This window comes from Rhineura floridana, chromosome 2, assembly GCF_030035675.1.
Source record: "Rhineura floridana isolate rRhiFlo1 chromosome 2, rRhiFlo1.hap2, whole genome shotgun sequence".
Classification (NCBI taxonomy): Eukaryota; Metazoa; Chordata; class Lepidosauria; order Squamata; family Rhineuridae; genus Rhineura; species Rhineura floridana.
The window spans coordinates 80,976,879-81,001,910 of record NC_084481.1 but is presented as its reverse complement, the minus strand read 5'-3'; the positions used below and the strand labels follow the sequence as shown (position 1 = coordinate 81,001,910).

The 25,032-nt window shown below is 42.4% G+C and overlaps 1 protein-coding gene and 1 pseudogene across 1 annotated transcript in view; both read right to left on the bottom strand.

The window, feature by feature from the left end:
• The window catches only part of ADCY5 (adenylate cyclase 5), a 421,425-nt gene that overhangs the window by 141,644 nt on the left and 254,749 nt on the right, over positions 1–25,032 (bottom strand). The gene's annotated exons all lie outside the window — the stretch shown is intronic.
• On the bottom strand, positions 9,990–11,574 carry LOC133376617 (actin, cytoplasmic 2-like; annotated as a pseudogene).

Here is a 25,032-nt window from a genome sequence, read left to right as displayed (position 1 = left end):
CTGGATTTGAGGGGAGTGTACAATCTGATCAGAATGAAGGAGGGAGATGAATGGAAAACGGGATTCTTGACCGCTTATGGTCAGTTTGAGTACCTGGTCATGCCGTTCGGGCTTTGTGGAAGTCCAGCAGTTTTTCAAAAGTTCATGAACGACGAGTTTAGAGACCTGTTGGACACGTATGTAATCTGTTACTTAGATGATATCCTGGTGTTCTCAAAGAACCAGGAAGACCATGATCAGCATGTGAAAACGGTGCTGAAGAGACTGAGAGAGAATCATTTGTATGCCAAGTTAGAGAAATGTGGATTTGACCTCAAGTCTTTGGACTTCCTTGGGTACCGAATCTCTGCGGAAGGAGTGGAGATGGACCCAGGGAAAGTAAGTTGTATATTGGACTGGGGCCTGCCGGTTACCAAAAAGGATGTACAACGGTTTCTAGGGTTTGCCAACTATTACAGAAAGTTCATTCCAGGGTTTTCCAAATTAACAGCTCCTCTGACTGACTGCTTAAGGGGAAAGAAGTTTCAATGGACAGAGAATGCCACCAAGGCCTTTGAGGAGCTGAAGAGAAGGTTCGCTTCCGAGCCCATTCTGCACTTTGCTGACCCACCCCGCCCCTTTGTCGTGGAAGCAGATGCTTTGGATTTTGCCATCGGGGGGGGTCCTTCTGCAATTAGACCAAGGGGGAAAGGAGCTGCACCCCTGCACGTACTTCTCTAGGAAGTTAAAGCCAGCAGAGAAGAACTACACAGTATGGGAGAAGGAGCTGCTGGCCATCAAGGATTCTTTTGAGAACTGGAGACAATACCGGACTTCCGGGAAGGGTGATTCGCCTGTGCTGCCTCTGAGACAAGCTCTTGTCTTAGATGAAGTTTTTTCAGCTTTAATCAGTCAGAATGTTTTTTTTTTGACTGGTTAAGATTTTCTCCCGGCCAGGGAGAAACGTGAGATTAACCACAAAGCCTGTTTTTGTTGGGAGGACTGGATTTCATTAATTTATGAGAGAAAGTTCAGCCAGCGAATGCTGGACGGACTTCCATCAAAGCTCTTGCTGATTAAGCGGCACGTTTATCTTTTCTTCAAAGAAAAATGAACTAACAGGCAAGCATCCTTCTTTCCATTTTTTTTAAACTTGGTTTAAATTGTTGCACCAAAAAGAGATTTGTCAATGAATCAGCTATAAAGAACTGGGTGAGTTAAAAAATTTCTCTTTCACTCACGAAACTAAGGAGGAAAGAAATCGAAAAAAGCTTATCTTTGTTTTTATTGCAAAAAGCGGGCCTGGAAGTGCATTCTAAAGATATTAACGGAAGAGGGATTTTTATTTCGAGGAGGGGGAAAAAATAAACAAATTTGATTTATGAACTTTGGAGTATCATGTCTGGAACTATTTTTCTTTTCTTTTCTTTTCTTTTTTTGGTCTATTTCATTTTGACGAATCTGCTTACTCACGACGCCACTAACTGTTTGAAGCTGGGAACTAAACTTGTTTTGTTTTCCTGAATATATAAGAGATAAGACAGGCTCTATTGATGTCTGCAAGCCTGAAACATTAACCCAATTGTGGCTGAAATAATTTTTTGTTTTTGTGGTTTTAAGAATGACAACCAGGAAAGTGACTGAGACCATGGAAGAAATTATGTTTCAGAAAATAATGAGTGAGATTGAGATAATGAAACAAACCCTGAGACAGGGCAGACAGGAGATGAAAATTGAACTTAGCAAAATGTTGCAGGAGTTTAAAAAAATAGGGGATTCTGTGAAAGAGGATTTTGATGGGATTAGAGATGAGAAAAGAAAAATTAAAGGGAAGATACAAGCCATGGAGACTGGAACAAATGAGGAATTGGAAAAAGATCTGGAGTTTACGGATGTTAGAAATAAAGTTTACTGTTTGGAATTCAACGTTGTCTCTGAAGAAACTAATGAAGATATTAGTGATAAAGTTATCAACGTCTTGGATAATTTTCTTGACTGGAATGATGTGATGGAGCTTGACATAGAAAAAATCTATGGAATTAATTACAAATATGTGACAATGGAAAAACTCTTAAGAGATGAGCCAGTGCATTTTGTAAAAAAGAAGAGCAGAGAAGTGACTTTACAACAATATTTCAGCAACATATTTAGAATTGATGGCAAGGACATATTTGTGAAGGGGGAAATTCCCATCAGACTCTTGTTATATGACTATGGCTATGACAGCAAGATCATCATGAGATACTGATAATGGATGAGTGGATACTGAAACCACTGGATTTAACAGGACTATTGAAGATGGAAGATGGAATTAATATTGATAATGGAAGAATGGTTATGGAAATTATTGGACCTAATAGATTCAACGAGATGGATTAATCGATATGTTTATTTGGATTATGGCTATGACAACAAGATTATTATGGGATACTGATAATGGAAGAATGGCTACTGAAATTACTGGATTTAACAGGATTATTGAAGATGGAAGATGGAATTAATATAGATAATGGAGAAATGGCTATTGAAATTACTGGACCTAACAGATTTGAATCAAGATGGATTAAGCGACATGTTTATTTGGAGAAAAATTGAAAGATATATCTCTCAAGGAATTGAAATCTCTTTTGGACTTTTTGTGGAAAGAATAAAGTAATGTTTATGAGATTTGATGATTAATTAAGATAACTACTGGAGGAAAGTGATTTTGTAATATAATTTTAGAGACAGGATTGTTATATATTGTAGACCTATGGTTGATCTGCGACAAATCGGAAGTCAACATTTTTTTTTTGTATAATTGTTTTTGTTTTGTGTTGTTGTTTTTTGTTTTGAAAATTTGAATAAAAATTAAAAAAAAAAAGAGAACTGGAGACAATACCTAGAGGGGGCCTCTCATCAGATTGAAGTGCGCTCCGACCACAAGAATCTGGAAAGCCTCCAAACAGCCAGAAAGTTGAACCAGAGACAGATAAGATGGTCCCAGTTCTTCAATAGATTCAACTTCAAGATTATTTATCATGCTCAAGCCAAAAACCAGAGAGCAAATGCCTTATCCAGACAGCCACAATTCAAAGAAAGTGAATCAGATGACCAGCCTCAGTACGTGATCCCGCCAGAGAAATTAACGTTGGGATCGTGTCAGCCTTCATGGGAAGAGGAACTCAAAAAGGCACAACAAGAAGATGTAGACATGCTAAGATATAGGCAGGAGACGGGACAAGATCAAGACTCAGAAGTAACTTTCCACTGGAGGAATGGACTGTTATGGTTCAAAACAGCCAGATATGTGCCAGAAGGGGAATTAAGGCTCAGAATCCTACGCCAGTGCCATGATTCCGTCACAGCGGGACACTTTGGGATTTACAAAACCATTCAGAACGTGGCCAAGGACTTTTGGTGGCCTAAAATGCGTCGGGATATTGAAAACTATGCAAAGTCCTGCTCTGTCTGTATGCGGACAAAAACACAAACAGGAAAACCAGCAGGACTGTTACAACCGTTACCTGTCCCACACGAACCCTGGAAGGACCTATCCATGGATTTTATAACTGATTTACCCAAGTCCCAAGGAATGACAGCCATTCTAGTAGTGGTAGATTTACTCACCAAAATGGCGCATTTTCTTCCTTGTGCAGGGGCCTTAGAGGCTAAAGAAACGGCCAAGTTATTCATCAAAGAAGTCTACCGGCTGCATGGGTTGCCAAACAGTGTAGTCTCGGACCGAGGAACTCAGTTCACAGCCAAATTTTGGAGAGCCATGTGGAAACAGCTGCAGACAGAGTTAAAACTCTCCTCCGCCCATCACCCCCAGACAGACAGCCAGACGGAACGCTTGAATGCCGTTCTGGAAAGATATTTACGTAGTTATGTGTCCTATCAACAGACTGATTGGGTATCATATTTGCATTTTGCAGAGTTTGCCTACAACAACTCCCTGCATTCCAGCACTCAACAAACCCCATTTTTCGCTAATTATGGATTCCATCCTAAAGTCTTTCCAAGCAGCTCAGAGGGTATGCTGGTGCCGGCGGCAGAGAACTTTCTTAGGGAATTGCAGGCGGCGCAACAGACGTTGAAACAACAGTTAAACGAAGCCAAAACGGAGTACAAGCAAGTTGCTGACCTGCACAGGAAGGAGCCCCCCCCCCTGCAGCCGGGAGATCGGGTCTGGCTGTCCACCCGCTTCCTCCAAATGCCAGGTAAATGTAGAAAATTACAAGACAAGAGGGTGGGTCCTTTTGAAATAGAAACTCAAATTAATCCCGTGGCGTACCGACTGAAGTTACCTGACACGTTTAAAATAATCCTGTGTTTCATCGATCCCTGTTAACGAAAGCCGCCCCTCCCAGTGAGTTACGGCCGGAGGAGCCTCCCGGAGCTCCGCTCCTGGTAAATGAGCAAACTGAGTTTGAAGTTGGGGAAATACTAGACTCCAGAATAAGACGCCGCAATTTGCAGTACTTGATTCACTGGAAAGGCTATGGACCAGCTGATAGATCATGGGAAGATGAAGTTGACGTGCATGCTCCAGACCTGGTAAAACTTTTCCATCAACATTTTCCCCACCGCCCCAAGTCAGCAAAAGGGGGGGCAGCTTGGGAGAGGGGATGATGTCGGGAGGCAGAATTGGGGTCCCGGGGGGTTGGAGGAAGAGGATTCAACCGGATGGCAGGGAGGAGGGGGAGCAACTTCGCCCGAGTGGAGCGAAGACGAAACAGAGGAAATGCCAGAGATAGGGTTGCTTAGCAACGGAGAGCCTGAGAGCTTTGGAGTTTCAGAATCGCCCCTGGACATTCCCATGCCTCCCCTTCTCCAAAGCTCAGAACAGCAGGGAGAAGAGGGAGGGCTGCCCAAGGCAGAAAAGCCGTGAGGCAGTTTACCATCAGTCCCCCCCTATCCCCCATACTGGAATCAGAAACTTCAGAAGAGGAGGGGCCGATGCTTCCCCCTTCGCCGCGCACAAGAAGACATCTGAAAAGACAAGAGAGAAGGGGGGAAGGCAGGTAGTACCTGAGGGGCAGTTAAGGAGGAGCGAAAGGTTGCGCGCCCGTTTGGCCCTTTCTTAAAGAACAGGCGGGAAGCAGCTCCTTGCTCTGTCAACTTTCTCTCAATGCCGCAGGACCTGTATTTCTGTACTGCTTCATGAGAAGACGCAGTCTTTGTTTGGACATTACTCTAATAAAAACTGAATTACTTACAACCCCTGGTCTGGTTCCTGAGTCTCATCCTGGGCCTGACAGGTAACCTCCCTGGTAGACTATGAGAATGCTGTAGACATAATATGTCTTGACTTCAGCAAAGCTTTTGACAAAGTGCATCATGATATTCTGATTCGCAGGGTAGCTAAATGTGGGCTGGATGGAACAATTATCAGGTGGATCCACCGTTGGCTACAGAATCGTACTCAAAGAGTGCTTATCAAGGGTTCCTTGTCAAACTGGGGGGAGGTAAGGAAGGGGGTACGGCAGAGCTCAGTCCTGGGCCCAGTGCTCTTCAACATTCTTATTAATGACTTAGATGAGGAGGTGCAGGGAATGCTTATCAAATTTGCAGATGATACAAAATTGGGAGGGATAGTTAATATTGTGGAAGACAGAAATAAACTTCAAAGGGATCTTGATAAGCTGGAGCATTTGGCTGAAAACAACAGAATGAAATTTAACAGGGAGAAGTGCAAAGTTCTACACCAAGGAAAAATAAACCAAATGCACAATTATAAAATGGAGGATCCTTGGCTCAACAATATTACATGTGTGAAGGATCTTGGGATTGTAGCTGATCACAAGCTGAGTACGAGCCAACAGTGCAATGTGGCTGCAAAAAAGGCAAATGCTATTTTAGGCTGCACTAACCGAAGCATAGTTTCCAAATCCCATGAAGTATTAGTTCCCTTTTATTTGGCACTGGTTAGGCCTCATCTTGAGTATTGTGTTCTGTTCTGGACACCACACTTTAAGAAGGATGTAGCCAAACTGGAACTAGTTCAGAGGAGGGCAATGAGGATGATCAGGGGACTGGAAACAAAGTCCTATGAGGAGAGACTGAAAGAACTGGGCATGTTTAGCCTGGAGAAGACTGAGGGGAGAGATGATACTACTCTCCAAGTACTTGAAAGGTTGTCACACAGATGAGGGCCAGGAACTCTTCTCAATCATCCCGGAGCACAGAACACGGAATAATGGGCTCAAGTTGCAGGAAGCCAGATTTCGACTAACATCAGGAAAAACTTTCTATCAGTGTAGTATGACAATGGAAACAATTATCTAGGGAAGTGGTGGGCTCTTCAACACTGGAGGCATTCAAGAGGCAACCGGACAGTCGATTCTTGGGTAAGCTTTAGATTCCTGCACTGAGCAGGGGATTGGATTCAAAAACCTTATAGGCCCCTTCCAACTCTACAATTCTATGATTCTAAACCCTTTAGCCAAATTCCTTTTTTACTTTCCTCAGCCCAGTTAAGTATCATTCTGCTGGAAGCCTCTTTTCTCACCCTTTGCTGACCTATTGAAGTGCAGGTTTGTCTTGCTATACTGCCCTGAAAATCTTATTTATTATTTATTAGTTTTATATCCCGCCCTTTGTCCCAGTAAGAGCCCAGGGTGGCTTCCCTCTGGTACTCCCACCAGTCATCAGAAACCAACATTCCAAGTCGTTTCTCACTTCTCTCTTCTGTGCTGCAGACAAACTCTATGATTCTATGATTTTATGTGAGTGTGAATAATTCTTCTCTAGTAGAAAAGTTATCTGTGGAAAGGAAGAACAATAAAACAAGGATTGTTTAGCCCAGGAGTCCCCCACTTCCTAAAATATCCATGTGAGATATAATAGTAAGGAAATTGAGGAGTTCACGTGCAAAATAATTATACCAGCTTATGACTACATAACCAAGGAGAGTACAAAAATATAGACAGTTTTGCTGATCCATTATACATACACATACACACATCAACAAATAGCAGCACATAGTATACTACCCAATTTATTAGTCATAAAATAGTAAGCTGTTCACATTTTTTTACTTCTTCTATGCGAAGATGTTACAAACAACAGTGGAACTTGAAAGCTTTGTTGTCACCTCATTCACTTGCCAAAACAAGCAAGGTCTATCAATTACTCTGGTGCTCCAGCAGCCAACATCATCACCTATGTTCTGAAAAAAAGAATCTGGAGGTTTCTCCTTCCACTAATCCACTGCTTCCAAAGTGGGGATGTGGAGCTACCAAATGGTTTTCAATGTGTTTGGGTGGGTCATCCTAAGACTTTATTTAGGGTGTAAAAACTATGAGTGCCTAAACCAAATACGATTACTTGGAAGCAAGACACACTGTGTTCAGTGGAGCAAATTCCAGAAAAGAAAACAATGGGCTGAAAACTGAAGGCCAAACTGGACAGCATCTTCTCTTCTGGGGGAAACAACAATTTCAGAAAGGGGCTCACCTGAATCATAACACATAGTGACAGACTTAAAATCATTCTTTCTACATAGAGTAGTCCTGATCTCCCCCTGTTTCCACCAATGGTTGTTATTTCAACAATAAAATTCAGAAACACAACATGTGTAAACACATTTAACATAGCACACTTAACTTTATCCCCAAGTCACTTCAAATGCCTCCCCAAATGCCTCCTCAGAAAGTAGAGTTTAGTTATAGACAAACATTTTCCCATGCATCTGCATCTGATGTGTGGAATAATTCTTCTTACCACTTGGCAGGATTGTATAGATAACCAAATTACACTGGGCTGAGAAAGGTTGCCTTAGATGTTCCGGCTGACTGTATTGGTTCAAGCACCTCAAATCCATGCCAGTGGCTCAACGGGCCCTGCCTAGGAATCCAAGGCCAGATGGTACTGATAGTGATAAAGAAAACCCAGCTTTAAGTATAGTTCAGAATTAAAAATCAAATTTATGCAACTCAGTTCTAAAACTAAGGTTCCTTCCTGCTAGATTTTTCCTGCATTCCATTCGTCTAAACTTCTTTGGATCGCCAACGTTACTGCATATAATAATTATAGTTACAGTATGATTATTATATGCAAATCATTATTAAAACTCATTAAAACATTCAAGAGCAATTTATAGAAGCTTGATAGATATATTAACAGAATTGTTCTGTTGAAGATACCTTGTGCATTCATGGTAGTCTTTCAGAGAACAGGTAATTTAAGGATATCCTTTCTTCTGCAAACTTGTGTTTGGAACGCTACCTGCTGATGTTAAACTGGCAGACCCAGGAAGATAAATAAAAGATACACTAGGAAATAAAGAGAAAATGCTGGATTGTTTCTTTATGAAATAAAATGACCACTTAGGAAGCCAGAAATCTTGAAGAATATAGACAGGTCTGAAAATAATCCTTTGAGTGCAAATGAAAGACATGAAGTTACATAAAATGAGAAGATACACAAACACTATTTGTCACCACTGAGGTCCCTAGCGTTTCTATCACAATGATATGACAGCTGGGTGTTGAGGAACAATTTAGTTGAATACAACTGAGTGAAAGAATAAAAATTAGCTTTATATAATGCCTTTCCTAGATCTGGTTTTCTACTGTGCTTTCCAAAACAAAAACCCAGCTTGTTGCTGCTTATGGTGACATGTGTGTGTGTGCATGTGTATATATCTTATATAAATAATGTATAAACACAGCATCCATAAATGTCACATTGGTGATCTGGCCATTATGCTTTTATTTCATTAAAAAGTAAACAACAATGCTCCAGACCAAAATCTGCCTGGGTGTCCAAACACACATTCCTTGGACAACTTATAACAGCTGGGACAGGTATACAGTCTGAGTTTAGTTTGGGCCTATCAGTAATACTTGCTTGGAACCATGATCTGTGCAACACCTGTTTCTGTGTGCACATCATCTTTTCACTGCAAATTACAGTGACCACAATTATACTAGAAAACTTAGCAACTTTCTTCACTAGAGTCAGTCATAACTATCTGTATCACTGCATCAATGGCCTATAAGAAACAAAACAATCTGGCACCAGCGAATTTAGTATTTCAAGATTATTGCAGTATTAGCAGCAACACCAACAACTTGATGCAACAAGCTTAACTATAAGATTGCAACTAGATGTGATATAGGAGATCCGTGCGAGGATTTCCTGCTGTTAAAATAAATAATAATAAAATAGTAATGGCAGCCACAGGTGACCCAACCTGGGGATCAGGACCATGGCCCTGGGGAAGGGGTGCTTGAACCCTCTCCACCTCCTCTGTTTTCACAATTAATTTCCCCCTGAAGCTATTTCCTATGCATGGGGAAACTTGTAGATATTGTATCCCACCTTTCCTCCAAAGAGCTCAAGGCATTATACATTTTATTGACTGGTTTTGCATACCACATTGTGACCTGTCCTGTGATTGTTTTACAATGTATAGGATATAACTTTTATAAATAAACAAACAGTTATTTCCTGCTTCATTTTATCCTTACACAATCCTGTGGGGTAGGTTAGGCTGCAGAGCTTTATTTTCCTTTCACAATGATGTGTTGGGAATTACACTTCTCAACTTCAGGATGACTTACAAATTTTGGTTTTCTACTGTCATGTGACAACATTAAGGCAACGTACAAAAAATCTTACATAAATTAAACCTGATGATTAAATTTACAGGTGTCAATGCGAACATTGGAGCAACTTAAGTTGAGCAACTTTGCCCTGTGATGTCTTGCTAGAATACAGGTGGGCAAGGAAAGAAAAAACAGGTTCATAAGGCTTGGATGCAATATGTTTCCAACCCCGGTAGGAACAGTGGCAAGACAAAAATGGCCATCCTTTTCACAAACTCTTGCCAGCCTCAACAATAGTGACCTGGAATTCTTAGCCCTTTGTGTAGTGAAAGTCTGATCTTTTGTTACCCTGTACAGATCTAGCCTCAAATTCCATTGTAACTTTGCTGGTTACACTGAGACCACTGCCCCAGGAAGTTATAGACACCAAGTTAAACCTTTGTATAGTATGAATACCACCTGTACTAGGTCCTAGGTCAGATGTGTATAGGGTATGGTTATACTGCTATGTACAAAGGGAACAGTTAACCTGAGTACAGGGTCATATCAGCAACAGGTAGACATCCTCACAGGATTATTGGAGACAGGCTTCCCAATGACAAATGTTTTGAAGAGAAGGCTTATTCCAGTTTCATGAGGCTAGCATGAGGTGTATATATCTGCCCAGGCAAATTTATACTAGTGAAAAACTCATGCAGCAAATGCACTTCTGCCAATAGTCCATTTAGAAGCATTTACAGTGGACAATGGATGGGCCAGACTCATCATATTCCTGCTTGCTGATCCACATCTGCTGGAAGGTAGAGAGAGATGCAAGGATGGATCCACCGATCCAGACAGAGCATTTGCGCTCAGGAGGAGCAATGATCTTGATCTTCATAGTGCTGGGAGCTAGTGCTGTGATCTCCTTCTGCATTCTGTCTGCAATTCCAGGGTACATTGTGGTACCACCAGACAATACTGTGTTGGCATACAGGTCTTTTCAGATATCTACATCACACTTCATAATAGAGTTGAAAGTGGTCTCATGAATGCTGCAGGACTCCATACCAAGGAAAGATGGTTGGAAGAGGGCCTCTGGACACCTGAACCTCTCATTTCCAATGGTGATCACCTGACCATCAGGCAATTCATAGCTCTTCTCCAGAGAAGAAGAGGAAGCAGCAGTGGCCATCTCCTGCTCAAAGTCTAAGGCAACATAGCATAACTTCTCCTTTATGTCACACACAATTTCCCTTTCAGCTGTGGTGGTGAAGCTGCAGCCTCTTTCTGTCAGAATCTTCATGAGGTAGTCTGTGAGGTTTCCCAGCCAAATCAAGTCGCAGGATGGCATGAGGAAGGGCATAACCCTCATAGATGGACACAGTGTGTGTGACACCACCTCCAGAGTCCATTACAATACCAGTGGTATGACCAGAGGCATAGAGGGACAGCACAGCCTGGATAGCCACATACATGGCTGGAGTGTTGAAGGTCTCAAACATGATCTGTGGCAAAGCACCTCAACAGTCTGAAACCATAACCACCACACTACATACAGCCACAAAGGGAGAATGAAGGACAGGGGAAAACCCTAAAAGTCAACAAACCCAACTACCAAACTGTCCATGTCTTGGTTTACTGACAGTTCTTATTGTATTCTTCTTGTTCACCGCCCAGAGAGCTAATGCTAGTGGGGCGGTATAAAAATTTAACAAAATAAATAAATAAATAAATAATCTTCTCTCTGTTGGCCTTGGGATTCAAAGGAGCTTCTGTAAGCAAAACAGGGTGTTCCTCTGGGGCAACACGAAGCTAAAAAATGTGATGCCAGATTTTCTCCATGTCATCCCAGTTGGTGACAATACCATGTTCAATAGGGTACTTCAGGGTCAAGATACCTCTTGCTTTGAGCTTCATCTCCTACACAGCTATCTTTCTGGCCCATACCAACCATAACACCCTGGTGGCGTGGGAGCCCAACAATTGAGGGGAACACAGCACAAGGAGCATCATCTCCAGCAAAGCCTGCTTTGCACATACCAGAACCATTGTCAATAACAAGTGCTGCAATTTCTTCCTCCACTTTTCAGATCTGGAAAGAGGTGGGAGCTTTTCTGAGAGATGGGAAGATAGAGGGAGCTGATAGTGCTAGATCCGCCGCCGCCGGCTGAGTTAGGTTAGGATGAGAGATAGCAACTGGCCCAAAGTCACTCAGCGACTTTCATGGCCAAGTGGGGATTTGAACCATAGTGTCCTTGGCCTTAGTCCAATACTTGAACCACTACACTACCCTGACTATAAAATGCCACTATAAGAAATTAATTAATAAAGTGGCTATAAAATGCTTCCATAAGAAATTAATTCATAACTTGTTAATAGCAGGCTCATTAGCAGTTGCACAAAAATGGAAATCTATTGAAACATCTAGAAAAGGGTAATAGATTAAACTTAACTGTTATTTATTAATAATGGACAAATTAATACAGAAAATTAGGACTCTAAAGGGGAGGCAGCAATCACATTTGAGAGATTAAACCTATCAACCTAGAAAATTGCCTCAGAGTTACTGCTGTCTTGTTTTTTTTTAAATTATTATTATTAGTTATTAAATTTATTTTCTGCCCTTCCCCCCAGAACTGGCAAATAAAAACCTAAAACATATTTTTTTAAAAAAACCCTAAAAACAATTCCAACACAAGTGATAAGGTCTCCACTTAAAGGCTTGCTGAAAGAGGAAGGTCTTCAATAGGCACCAAAAAGACATCAGAAACGGTGCCTTTTTATGCTAAGTGAATCAAAATAAAAGTGAGCAACTGGAGAATGGGTTATTTATTTATTTATTTATAAAAATATTTGTACACCACTATTCATAAAAAAAAAATCAGTTTTAACTATAGTTACTTTTGTTACTTGTAGCAAATGGAAAGAGGGAGTTCTGTTTACTGTTTTTTGGTTTACCAGCTATGAAAGTTCAACTTGAATTCAATAGCACTTACATCTGAGTAGACATGGTTAAGACTGCACTACGACACAATAATTTGTGTCTCCCCCCCAACATTCTATTATTTATTTATTCCAGTAATATGCTGCTCTTCCTTCAAGGAGCTCAGGACAACTCAAACTGTTGGGCTAGTGACCAGTTGGCATTACTGTCTCTAGTAGTTTTCCATGAAGCCTGCAAGTGTGAAGACATAACTGTGGTTAAGGGGGAGTTATGCCTATGATCTGTCTGGGAACGGACTGCCAGGGTCGTTGCTATGGTAGCCATCTGATAACGACTGGGAAAGTTCTAACAGAGACTATGTGTTGTGCTCTTCTGAATTATGCCTCTGAGCTGAGAGGCTGTCTTTTGTGTTCATCTATGGAGAGAGATGTACCAGAAGGGGGGGGTGACTGAAGAATCTCTACATGTATTTACTCTTAAGCCTCTGGCCTTAATGTCTTAATAAAGACTCTTAACATGCTCTGAAGACATTTTCTTGCTCAACTTAACTCCAACGTAATGTATGCTGTTTCACACAACAACACACAAGCCAACAGTGGTAGCAGAGGATGGTTACGCTCCACAGCGCATTACACCGGAGTAAGTTGCTGGTCTGAAAGGCAGACGGAGTTCCAGAGAGGGCAGCTTGATTGATTGAACCGGACGGAGGTGAGCAACATGGCTGTAAACCTGTCTGGGGGAGGCTTGCCGATGGAACGACTTAATGAAAAGAATTTTGGCAGCTGGAAGCCGAGGATGAGGGCTTTGCTGATAACAGAGGATTTATGGGACGTGATTAAAGAAAAAACCCCGGCGGTACTGTCCGCGGCCTGGAAGCGTCGAGACCAGAGGGCGCAGGCGTTTATTACTTTGGCTCTATCGGATTCTCAACTGATGTGTGTGTGAGATGAGCCGTCGGCTAAAAAGATGTGGGACGCGTTGCAGGAATTGTCCCAGGAATGGCAGCGGAGGCAGGAGGCGCTGAGAGCCCAGCCGGTGGGAGCTGTCAGAAGCAAGGCGGAGAAATGTGCCGAACCGGAGCAGGCTGTCGAAAGCAGACAGGAAAACAAGCGGGAGCAACAGCGGCTGAAGTCTTGTTTTGCCTGTGGGGCCCGTGGGCATCTCCGTAAAGGTTGTCCAGTCAAGCGAAACTCCAGGGACGGAGGCTTGAATCAGGGAAGTGTGAACTTTGTTTGTAAACAGAAGTCTAAAGACTTGGAACAAATTAACTTTATTGTCGACAGCGGAGCAAGCCATATATTAATAAAAGACAGGAGTCTGTTTTACACGTCTACAGATGAGCAGGACTTTGTTTTACTTGCTGATGGATCAAGGAAATCTGTAAAAGCTAAAGGTCTGATTAAATTTGACAAGCTTGGCATTATGACAAACTGTTTGTTCGTCCCGGATTTGGCTCATAATATTTTATCAGTTAGCAAACTGGTAAGTTGTAATTATTCAATTTTGTTCCACAAATACCAATGTTTTGTAATGAGGGGAGATCAGGTGTGTTTGCAGGGAAGCCTTGATGACTCACAGTTTAAAATGTCCATGGGTGTGAAGTGTGCTGATGTCTTGAGTTTAATGGGGCGGAAAGGGAATGACCGCCAGAGCTGTAAAAAGACAGCTGTAAAAGGCACACAGTCAGTGTTTACTGCTCACATGGAATCTTCATGCAATGCAATCAGGTTAATGCCTAAGAGAGTGCAAAGCAGCCGGGTACACATTCCACAGGGAAAAAGAAGAGGCAGGCTTGCACCCAGAGCGCCACGAGGTTTTGTTTGGATGCCAGAAACACAGCAGTTAATTCTGAGCAGAAGCATTAAAGTCTCAGAAAAGCCTTGGGATCAAAGGGAGACAGTCCTTCTTACAGGAACAAATGACACACAAACACAAACACGAACACAATCACAGAAATTTCAGCCAGATGTTAAAGTTAAAGTGGAAGGTACAAAAATTCCTCTCAGAGATGCTTTGAATGAGCTCATTTCTGGAAAACGCAGATCAAAGAAACGAAAAGCTGCGGAAATGGAAGCTCCTGCGCAGGTTGTGCCAAGCACAAGCACAAATGGGGGGGCAGAGAGAGCCGAGGCTCTGGTTCCTTTAAGACGCTCCACGAGAATTTAGGCAAACCGCTTGACAGATTTACTGTGGGATTAATAACAGTCCTGGCATGAATAAAGTTGTGGACATGGATCCTGAGACACTTTATTTGACATGGAATGAACCAAAGTTTGATTGAATAAAGTTTTAGCTAAATGTACAGAGATGTTCTGAAATGTACTGCAATGTACTGAGAAATAAAGTTTTGAACTGTACTGAGATGTAAGTTTGCAATGTACTGAAATGTATTGCAAGAGGTATTGTAGAAATGTATGACAGTATGACTATGTATTATGGAGATGTATTTCATGTGTATTTTGCAGTCTTTATGGAAAAAAGGGGGGCTGTTGGGCTGGTGACCAGTTGGCATTACTGTCTCTAGTAGTTTTCCATGAAGCCTGCAAGTGTGAAGACGTAACTGTGGTTAAGGGGGAGTTATGTCTATGATCTGTCTGGGAACGGACTGCCAGGGTCGTTGCTATGGTAGCCATCTGATAACGACTGGGAAAGTTCTAACAGAGACTATGTGTTGTGCTCTTCTGAATTATGCCTCTGAGCTGAGAGGCTGTCTTTTGTGTTCATCTATGGAGAGAGATGTACCAGAAGGGGGGGGGGTGACTGAAGAATCTCTACATGTATTTACTCTTAAGCCTCTGGCCTTAATGTCTTAATAAAGACTCTTAACATGCTCTGAAGACATTTTCTTGCTCAACTTAACTCCAACGTAATGTATGCTGTTTCACACAACAACACACAAGCCAACACAAACTTGACTTGCCAGGTGTTCTCCCACACAGATTGCCAAAAAAGAAGACAAAAGAGTTTTTGTAAGCTAATTTAGATGCATAGATGGAAATTTAGAAATTACTGTACTTGAAATAGAAATACAGTACATCTCACTATAGTGGGGAACACTGTGACCAGGTGACTTGTATGCCTGCTCGGTCTGTTATCCAGGTGCTAACTGCTGATGGACAACATCTGGACCTTGCTCTCCTTTCTTACAGGTCCTTATCTTTGAACAGGACTTGGAATGGACAGCCCTTCAAATAGAGGGCACCTTCAAATAGACAACTGTCCTCTAATACTCCTTCAAATAGAGCACTGTAAAGTAGGGCACATGGGCATCCTAGCACGGGCAACTCTTATGGCCAGACCCTCCTGCCTTAAACAGTAGAACGGCATCAAATGCCTTGTAAGCATTTAAAATGCTTAAAAAAATTCCAGACAAAAAGACGCATATCTCTTATCACAATGTTTTAAAAGTTGTCATTCATCAGCTAGTTATGATCTCGTTCCTCTTCCCAACAACCCTGTTGGTTGAGTCTTATTATTATGCGCCTTTTACAGACTAGGATAGAAAGAAAGAGATTCAGCCTCCTAGCCAACAGGGCTGTCGAGCACCGACTGATTGGGCCACCTCAGCCCTCACATACGCTCAGCTATGAAGAGCTGATTCTTTGTTTCAAAGGATCATCAAAGTCTCCAGAACTCTGGATTTGCCTACCATAGCCAGTCCCATTTTAAATAAAGCAGAATTGAGATATTTTGCAAAAGAGCAAAAAGCCTACACTGCCTGGGAAAAACGGGTAAGACTCAGCACTGAACAGCAAACATTTCCCACTGAATAACTGGCCTAGTTTTCCTAAACAATGCACTGAACAAAAATAGAAACCTATTTACATACTGATGCTAATAGCTTTATTTATAGTGTCACAGAACAACAAAACCCTGCAAATTCAAGCCTTGGCTAAGAAGCTGAGTGCTGTGGAAGCATTATACAACTTTTTTATTTGCTGGTCCTAACATGTCAGCATTTTTTTTTAAAAAAAGATCTGTTTGAAAAAGACTTTAAAAACACCACAGAATTCCAAAATAGGTTGCCTGAACCATCTGAAGAGGTACATGAGTTATTGAAGAGAATGACTACAAATGACTACAAAGACAGGACAAGAGTTGGCCAAGGTCAAAGGAAGCTGGATGGGAACATTGTGGAAGGGCAGGCAGGAACTGCTCAGCGATGAAAAGCAAGCAAGCAGGGATGTCTCTGCTCAAGTCTGCCCTCCTTTCATTTCATGTTATCTATAGTACAAGTAGTTACCTAAATCAGTTTTGACTTTGCCACTGGAGTCTGTGACCGGAGCTGTACTAATCGTCTGGAGTTTCAACTGATTTGTACTGAGAAAAAAACCCCCACAGCCTGAAGGTTCAGTCCAGCCTTCTCCAACCTGGCACCCTCCAGATGTTTTGGATTACAACTCCCCTCATCCCTGACCATTGGCTCTGCTGCCTAGGGCTGATTATTTATGTATTTATTGCATTTGTATACCGTCCCATAGCCGAAGCTCTCTGGGTGGTTTACAACAATTAAAAACATTAAAAACAAATATACAAATTTAAAAACACATTTTTAAAAAGCAATTTAAAAACACATGCTAAAATGCCTGGGAGAAGAGGAAAGTCTTGACCTGGCACCGAAAAGATAACAGGGTTGGCGCCAGGCACACCTCATCAGGGAGATCATTCCATAATTTGGGGGCCACCACTGAGAAGGCCCTCTCCCTTGTTGCCAGACTCCCAGCTTCCCTTGGAGGAGGCACCCAGAGGAGGGCCTTGGATGTGGAGCGTAGTGTACGGGTGGGTTTGTGTCGGGAGAGGCGTTCCATCAGGTATTGTGGTCCCAAGCCGTGTAAGGCTTTATAGGTTAAAACCAGCACCTTGAATCGAGCTTGGAAACATAAAGGCAGCCAGTGCAAGTGGGCCAGAATCGGTTTTATATGTCTGGACTGTCTGGTCCCTGTTACCAATCTGGCTGCTGCATTTTGCACAAGCTGCATTTTCCGAACCGTCTTCAAAGGCAGCCCCACGTAGAGTGCATGGCAGTAATCTAACTTGGAGGTTACCAGAGCAGGGACAACTGAAGCCAGGTTGTCCCTGTCTAGATAGGGGCGTAGCTGGGCCACCAACCGAAGTTGGTAGAAGGCACTCCGTGCCACCGAGGCTAACTGAGCCTCAAGTGACAGAGATTATTCTAGGAGAACCCCCAAGCTACAAACCTGCTCCTTCAGAGGGAGTGCAACCCCATCCAGGACAGGTTGGACATCCACCATCCGGCCAGAAGAAGCACCCACTAGCAGCATCTCAGTCTTGTCCGGATTGAGCCTCAGTTTATTATCATCCAGTCCATTGTCGCAGCCAGGCCCTGGTTCAGCACATTGACAGACTCACCTGAAGAAGATGAAAAGGAGAAATAGAGCTGCGTGTCATCAGCATATTGATGGCAACGCACTCCAAAGCTCCGGATGACTGCACCTGACGGTTTCATGTAGATGTTGAACAGCATGGGGGACAGAACTGACCCCTGCAGAACCCCATAATGGAGAGTCCAGGGTGCCGAGCAAGCACCACCTTCTGGAGCCGACCCGCCAAGTAGGAGCAGAACCACCGCCATGCAGTCCCTCCCACTCCCAATGGGAGTTGTAATCCAAAATATATAGAGGGCACTAGGTTGGGAAAGGCTGATTTAGCCCAACAGTCCATATAAGTTCTCAAAAGTTGAGGTATGATACAGCATTATCTCCCTTTGATTCTCTGTGTATTACTTACAACTCTACCATAAGCCTAAATGCCCACACACTCATCTGGAGCCACCTCTCAACTAGAAAATTTCTTTTTCTTTCTTTCTTTTTCTTTCTTTCTGGCTCTGGAGGCCAGAGAAATGGTGGCTTCGGCAAGATGCTGGAAAAGAAAGGCCCATGCCAAAATGCTGACTATCACTACACAGGTGACATCTTGATAAGTTTTAACAATTAACAATTTAGTTACCTTTCACAACTTTTAAAATTAAAATTCCACCAGGGTTCTCAGGATACTTTCTGTTAACTATCTGCACGCTATGGGTGGTTGAGTGGTCTGCACAGTATGAAATTCTCTTGAACTTTATGAATCCACACTACACTAAACCAACAGCTTAAGCTATCTTTTCCTGCAAGTCTACACAGAATCCTAGGAAGCAGTTTTCTAAATGTAATTATTTGCACATATGCACGTGTAATTTGCACATATATTTATTTACAGCCCTTACGATTATGATTGGCAACCACTGGGTAAAGAACATAGAGAAAGCAGGAAAGAAAGGTATGAACAAAGGACAGCAATTCCAGAGAAGTGGGCTAGTGTGGAAACAAGAATAATCATCATACAATCTCTTCGGATGAATTAGTTTTAGTTAAAGGTACTTGAATGTGAAATAGGTGATTAGTTCTTAATAGTTTCAAGAATATAGATAAAGAATTGGTCAATATGCTGACTCCATAGAAACAGAAATGTAGACCTGGGGAGCCAGTATTTTTACTAGCTCAACCAGTTATTTAAAAGAGCCAGCAAGCTTTTACATTTCACAGAATTGTGCTACTGAGCAAACAAAAGGCAAAAAAAGGTCTTCAAATGCTTGTTTTAGATTCTAGTCTAAACTGTTTCTGCAGACAAATGGGAAATGTAACTTCAAACCAGATTTTCTCCTTGTGGCTTGTTCAGAGTTCATCCTTCTCCTTCCAAGATCCTTACTCCAAAAGAGCTCTATTATGGTCAAGTAATAGAAGACCACTTAAACAAGAGTAGAGAGGAGGGTGGCAAAGACACATCATCAGATATTTGCCTGTCCCCTTGTTATGTTCACAGAGAAATGTTAATGTGCCTGAAGCCTCAGACTCTCACATGGCCTGCCCCTTCACAGTGTTTAGGAAGTAATGCGTAAACTGGGCTGTACTGCATCAATTTAAATGTGATGTCTTCCTGTCCACCTGATCAATACCCACAAAGAATTAGAATGCTCTGTTGCTAATTCATATTATTTATTTATTGGTTTTTTATCCCACCCTTCTTCCCAGTAGGAGCCCAGATTAAGCAAAAGCAGCAGTATAGAACAATGTAGGGCAATCAATAAACAATTTAAAACAATCATAGAAAAATTAGCCCACCCCGGGGATCCCGAAGGCCTGTCCAAAGAGCCAAGTTTTTAAGGCTCGGCGAAATGTATCCAGGGAAGGGGCATGGCGGAGATCGAACGGGCGGGAGTTCCAGAGAGTGGGGGCCGCCACTGAGAATGACCTCTCTCTAGTCCCCACCAACCTAGCTGTTTTCGTTGGTGGGACGGAGAGAAGGCCCTGTGTGGCTGATTTAGTCGGGCGGCTTAATTGGTGGTACTGGAGGTGCTCCTTCAGGTAAACTGGGCCGAGACCGTATAGGGATTTAAAGGTTAACACCAACACCTTGAATTGGGCCCGGAAAACAACTGGAAGCCAATGTAGATGAAATAACACTGGTGTGATGTGATCACGGCGGCGGCTGTTTGTAAGCAAACGAGCCGCCGCATTCTGCACCAGTTGTAGTTTCCGGACTGTTTTCAAGGGTAACCCCACGTAGAGCGCATTGCAGTAGTCTAATCGAGAGGTGACCAGGGCATGTACTACCAGTGGGAGCTGATGAATTGGGAGGTAGGGTTGCAGCCTCCGTATGAGGTGTAGTTGATACGAAGCTGCCCGGCTCACTGCCGAAATCTGAGCCTCCATGGACAGCTTGGAACTTGGAATAATTTTATGACTCTAGTTCCATCATAATCACTAACATTGATTATAAAACCCACTTTTCTAGTAAGCACTGAAAGAATGAGAAACCACTCATCACCTCTTAACCAATGGAATTGTGTGTTACAACTTATGTTATGTTGATCCTGAGTATGCTCCCTAAGTGCATCAGAAAAAAATTGTCTTATCTACATAATGGTCTCAAAAGCTTTTTCTATAACTTCTGTAGGCAACTTCTTATTCTTCTACTGAATTTTCTTTCTGCCACCCCTCAAACATCTAACACTCCTTTAAACATCAGTTCATGAACTTCACAGACTTCTGTGTATACAGGGGACAGCCACTGTGAATTATAGATCACAAAGCTTTATTTAATTGTTGATACACTGCTGCCTGGCTACAAAGTTGTGGCCATGCACACAGCACTTGCGGATGTTGCTATTACAGTTCAGATGTTTAAGGTATGAATTCCAACAAACCTTGCAGTAGGTTAATTTATTTAATATTGTCTAGAGTGTACGGTTGTCCCTTGCCCACTTGGAGATTCTAGGCATACCTATTTTATCAAAGACTTGGCAAGATTATAGCTCAGAAAGACTTGCAGGTATGAAAACAGGCATTTCAAGCAAATAATAGGATGAAGATGAACATGTATAAAAGATTCAGTCCAGACATGGCAATTGGCACGGAGTTGGCAATTGGCACTAAACTTCAAATGCATACATCTGTTTATATCATTTGATTGTGGTTCTTCTTAAGGATGTCAATATGATGCTGGATGTTGTGATTTTACAACCAGCGTTTTAAATCCTTATCCACCGTAGTGGTAAAGTCGAGCCAAGAGTGTCTTCTTGTGCTGCTGGTTAGAGTTATTATACAGCCACAAGAGTGGCTGTATACTATAGCCAGCGTGGGTTGTTCACATTCCTCAATGTTAAATTGAAAATACCCCCCATGCCATTCTGATCCTTCCCATAAGCTCATTTCAAAACAAAACCTTACAAAACTCAGAAATGCTTGCTTTAACAACCCTCTCAATTTTCATGGCAATACACAAAACAGTCAGAGAGAATTGAGAGTTCAAAGTCTAAAAAGAGAGAAAAAAAAACCCAGAGCCCTGTTGGACTTTTTTCTCTGAGAGTTCTCATAATCCGCTGAAATTCATTAAAAATCAGCCAAATTCACAGAGTACCTGTAATCCTAATACTGACTTTGCCCCATACTCTGATCTTCATCTTCTGCAGTTTAAAAGTTAAAAAAATGCCTGACTTATCTTTAATTAATTTAAGAGATTTTGGCTAGCAGCCTATGATAACGCGTGGCATGCTCAGTAAGAACCAACTATCAGAATTCTCAAAGCTGCTGGGCTTGCCTAATCAGGGGGCCACACCCACACCAGATTTTGATTTCACTTGAGACAGTCATGGCTTCCCTCAGAGAATCCTGGGAAGTGTAGTTTGTGAAGGGTGCTGAGAGGAGACTCCTGTTCCACTGAGAGAGCTCCAGCGGCCAGACTGGTTTAACAGTCAGCCACTCTGATTGAAGGTCTGTGAGGGGAACAGGGTGTCTCCTAGAAACTCTCAGCACCCTTCACTAACTACACTTTCCAGGATTCTTTGAGAGAAGCCATGACTGTCCAAAGTGAAATAAAGGCCTGGTGTGGATGTGGCCAGGGAAAGCCTTGGTTTGAATTTGAGTGGGAGGCTACATGTGCCTGCTGTAGATTAAAAAGGTGGGGGAAAGCCTGAAAAATAATGATACTCTTCACAATGTTTTCCTTTTGGAAAGGAAAGAGGCTTCTCTTCTGCCCAGTGCTCACCCACCCAATCTCCTCCCCCTCTCCTCCCAGCCCCTTCCCTGGGTCAGTGTTGGACTATGACCTGGAAGACCAGGGTTCAAATCCCTACACAGCCATGAACCTGACTGGGTGACCTTGGGGCAGTGACTGCCTCTCAGCCTCAGAGGAAGGCAATGGTGAAACCACCTCTGAATACCATTTACCATGAAAACCCTATTCAAAGGGTCCCAATAGGTGGGGATTGACTTGAAGGCAGTCAATTTCCATTTTTAAACATGAGTGCATAGAAATAAATCCCACAACTCAAAAAGTATGCAAATGATCAAACCCTCCCCCCTTCTCCCTCCTATCCCCTTCCTCTTGCCCCTTCCCTCCCCCTTCCTTTGCCCCTCCCTCCCCATCCCCATTCCCTTCCAATCCCCCCCTTCCCTTTCCCCTTCCCCCTCCCCCTGGTCAGTTTTACCTATCTTAAGCATGACTGCACGGAAGTAAATACCATTGAACTCAGAGCTTGGAAAAGTTACTTTTTTGAACTACAACTCCTATCAGCCCAATCCAGTACCCATGCTGGCTGGGGCTGATGGGGGTTGTAGTTCAAAAAAGTAACTTTTCCAAGCTCTGATTGAACTCTATAAGCATGCAAACAATCAAATTGCCTTCCACTCCCCCTTCCTTTGCCCCCTCCAATATGGCCCTTCCCCCTCCTCCTCCCCATAATTGTGGAATAATGGCACTGACTTCTGCAGAATAGTCTCCAGTGGACCTCAGGAGTGTCTCAATTTGCACAAGATAAAATAGTGGGAGGTGAAATATATTCTACCAAAATGCTAGGTGTGCTCTATGTTTTTAATTGACCATGCCCACCTTGCCTTAAATGAAATGGTTTACACATAGGACGCTGAAAACATGCATCCTCTTTTCCCCAACAGCTACAGTCATTGCTGAAGAAGCAACATATTGGAATCAGTCTGATTTTACATCAAACTGCAGTTTCAGATTCCACTGTTAATGCACCCAAAATAGAAATAGAACATAACCTCCAATTTGAAACACAAAAAATGCTGTCTTCACCATCATATGACACTGACCAATAAAAAGGCTTTGAAATTAATAAAAATAAATTTGACACAGATTTCTAGGATGAATAATGAAGGAAATAAACTTTTCTAGTTTAGATTCTATGTAGAAACATTAGTAACACAGGAAAGAAGCAAAGTAAGAAGAACACCAACAAACATACAAAAATATAATTCTCTATCTTTGGAGATGGCAGGTGTTGCCACCACTCACCATATGCTCAGAGGCACATGTTACCAAATTCTTCCAAGCTACACAGCAAGTGGATTGGACTGTGAAAGACCAACCCAAATGGTGTTTGCATTTTGACCAATTTGTAGGGCAGTACAATATCTCAGAGAGGAGTTCAAGTCTCCTGCTCCCCCGGTGCATTCACTATAGCTGCCCAATTTCCCTGCTTTTTAAAGTTTGGTAGAAATAGCTGTGGGCTATAGGCAGAGCTTGGAAAAGTTACTTTTTTGAACTACAACTCCCATCAGCCCCAGCCAGCATGGCCACTGGATTGGGCTGATGGGAGTTGTAGTTCAAAAAAGTAACTTTTCCAAGCTCTGGCTATAGGTACGTTCTTAAACCGCAAGGTTTTTTGCCTATTAGTGAATAAATCCCTCTTTGGAGTCAAGGGCCCAAACTGTCTCTTAGGCAAAAACCCACTCACTCTTTTAAAAACCCTTTGAACAAAGAAGATTTACCCTTATAGATCCATGTCCAACTTTCCCTTTCTTGGAAAGAAGCTATAGAAGCCAATGCTACCGCATAGCAACACCTGGTATGCTCAGTTCAGTTCAGTTTTATTACGGTCATAGACCCATATAGGTATTGGATAAAATACAAAGAGCAACATTGTACAAAGGTAAAATGAATAAAAATATAAAACAAGTAAAGATTGGTTAATTAATAAGCATGAAAGTAAAACATAGGGATGAGAGACTCTCATTATGTGTCAAACTTGTTTTGACGCTTATATTGAGCAACATAGAGAAATTTGGCCACCAACTCGGTTTGAGATCTGTTAGAACCACTCAGGAGGTAGATTATCAAACGTTCAGGGGGTAAATTGGGAAATTTCGTTATAAGTGGGGTGATATATTGGTATCGTTCCTGTTGATAAAAGGGACAGGCAAACAAGACATGGGCGAGGGTTTCCAGAGCATTCGTTTTACACGGGCAAAAACGTTGATCGTGTGGAATACCGTAGTATCTACCATCCATAAGTGCCGAGTCCAGACAATTAAATCTGGCTTTTGAGAAGGCGTGTCGGAATTTGGGTGTTGTTAGGTATTCAAGATATAAAGGATATTTTGGACCTGGTATGCTTGAATGTCACCTCCTTCTTCGTTCTTTTAGAATCTGCCTTCAAATCTGGTTTTAGGAAGGAGACAGTGGCTTGTGCTGTGAAGCTAGAGTTGGATTCCTCTTCTTCAGGAGATGAGGGCAAGCACACTGAAGCAGAAAGGGAAGCGCACATAGGGCCAGTCCCAGAAATGCTTCCATCGGATCAGCCTGTGGTGCCAATGCCCCTCCAGTCTGAGGATGTAGCATTGCTATCCTCAAACTCTGAGGACTCCATTGGAGAGGCCCCAGTAAGAACTGTGCCTTCCTTCCTCTGTTGGCATAGAAGATGGATAAACAGGGCTGGACCCCTGAAAAGGCACCTTCCAGTGAGGGCAGGGCTAGCAATAGCAATGTAGCTGCTTTTGCTATATAGGGGTTCAGTTTGAGTTTGATGGTTGCTGAAGCAATATGAGAATTTGGCCCAATCCCATTCACCTTCACATGCCATGGTAAGCCATAGTTAAAAATAAACTATGGTTTGCCATGGCTTCTACTCGTAGTTGTGTTTTTTTAGAGAGAGAGAGAGAAAAACCAATAAGTACTAGTTTATACGTAAGGCTAAGCTAGTGGGGAGAGGAGTAAAGTGGGCACAACTGATCAGTGTGCATTATCAGCATGTTGTTCGTTATTTCATAAATAAATAAAAAATCATAAATG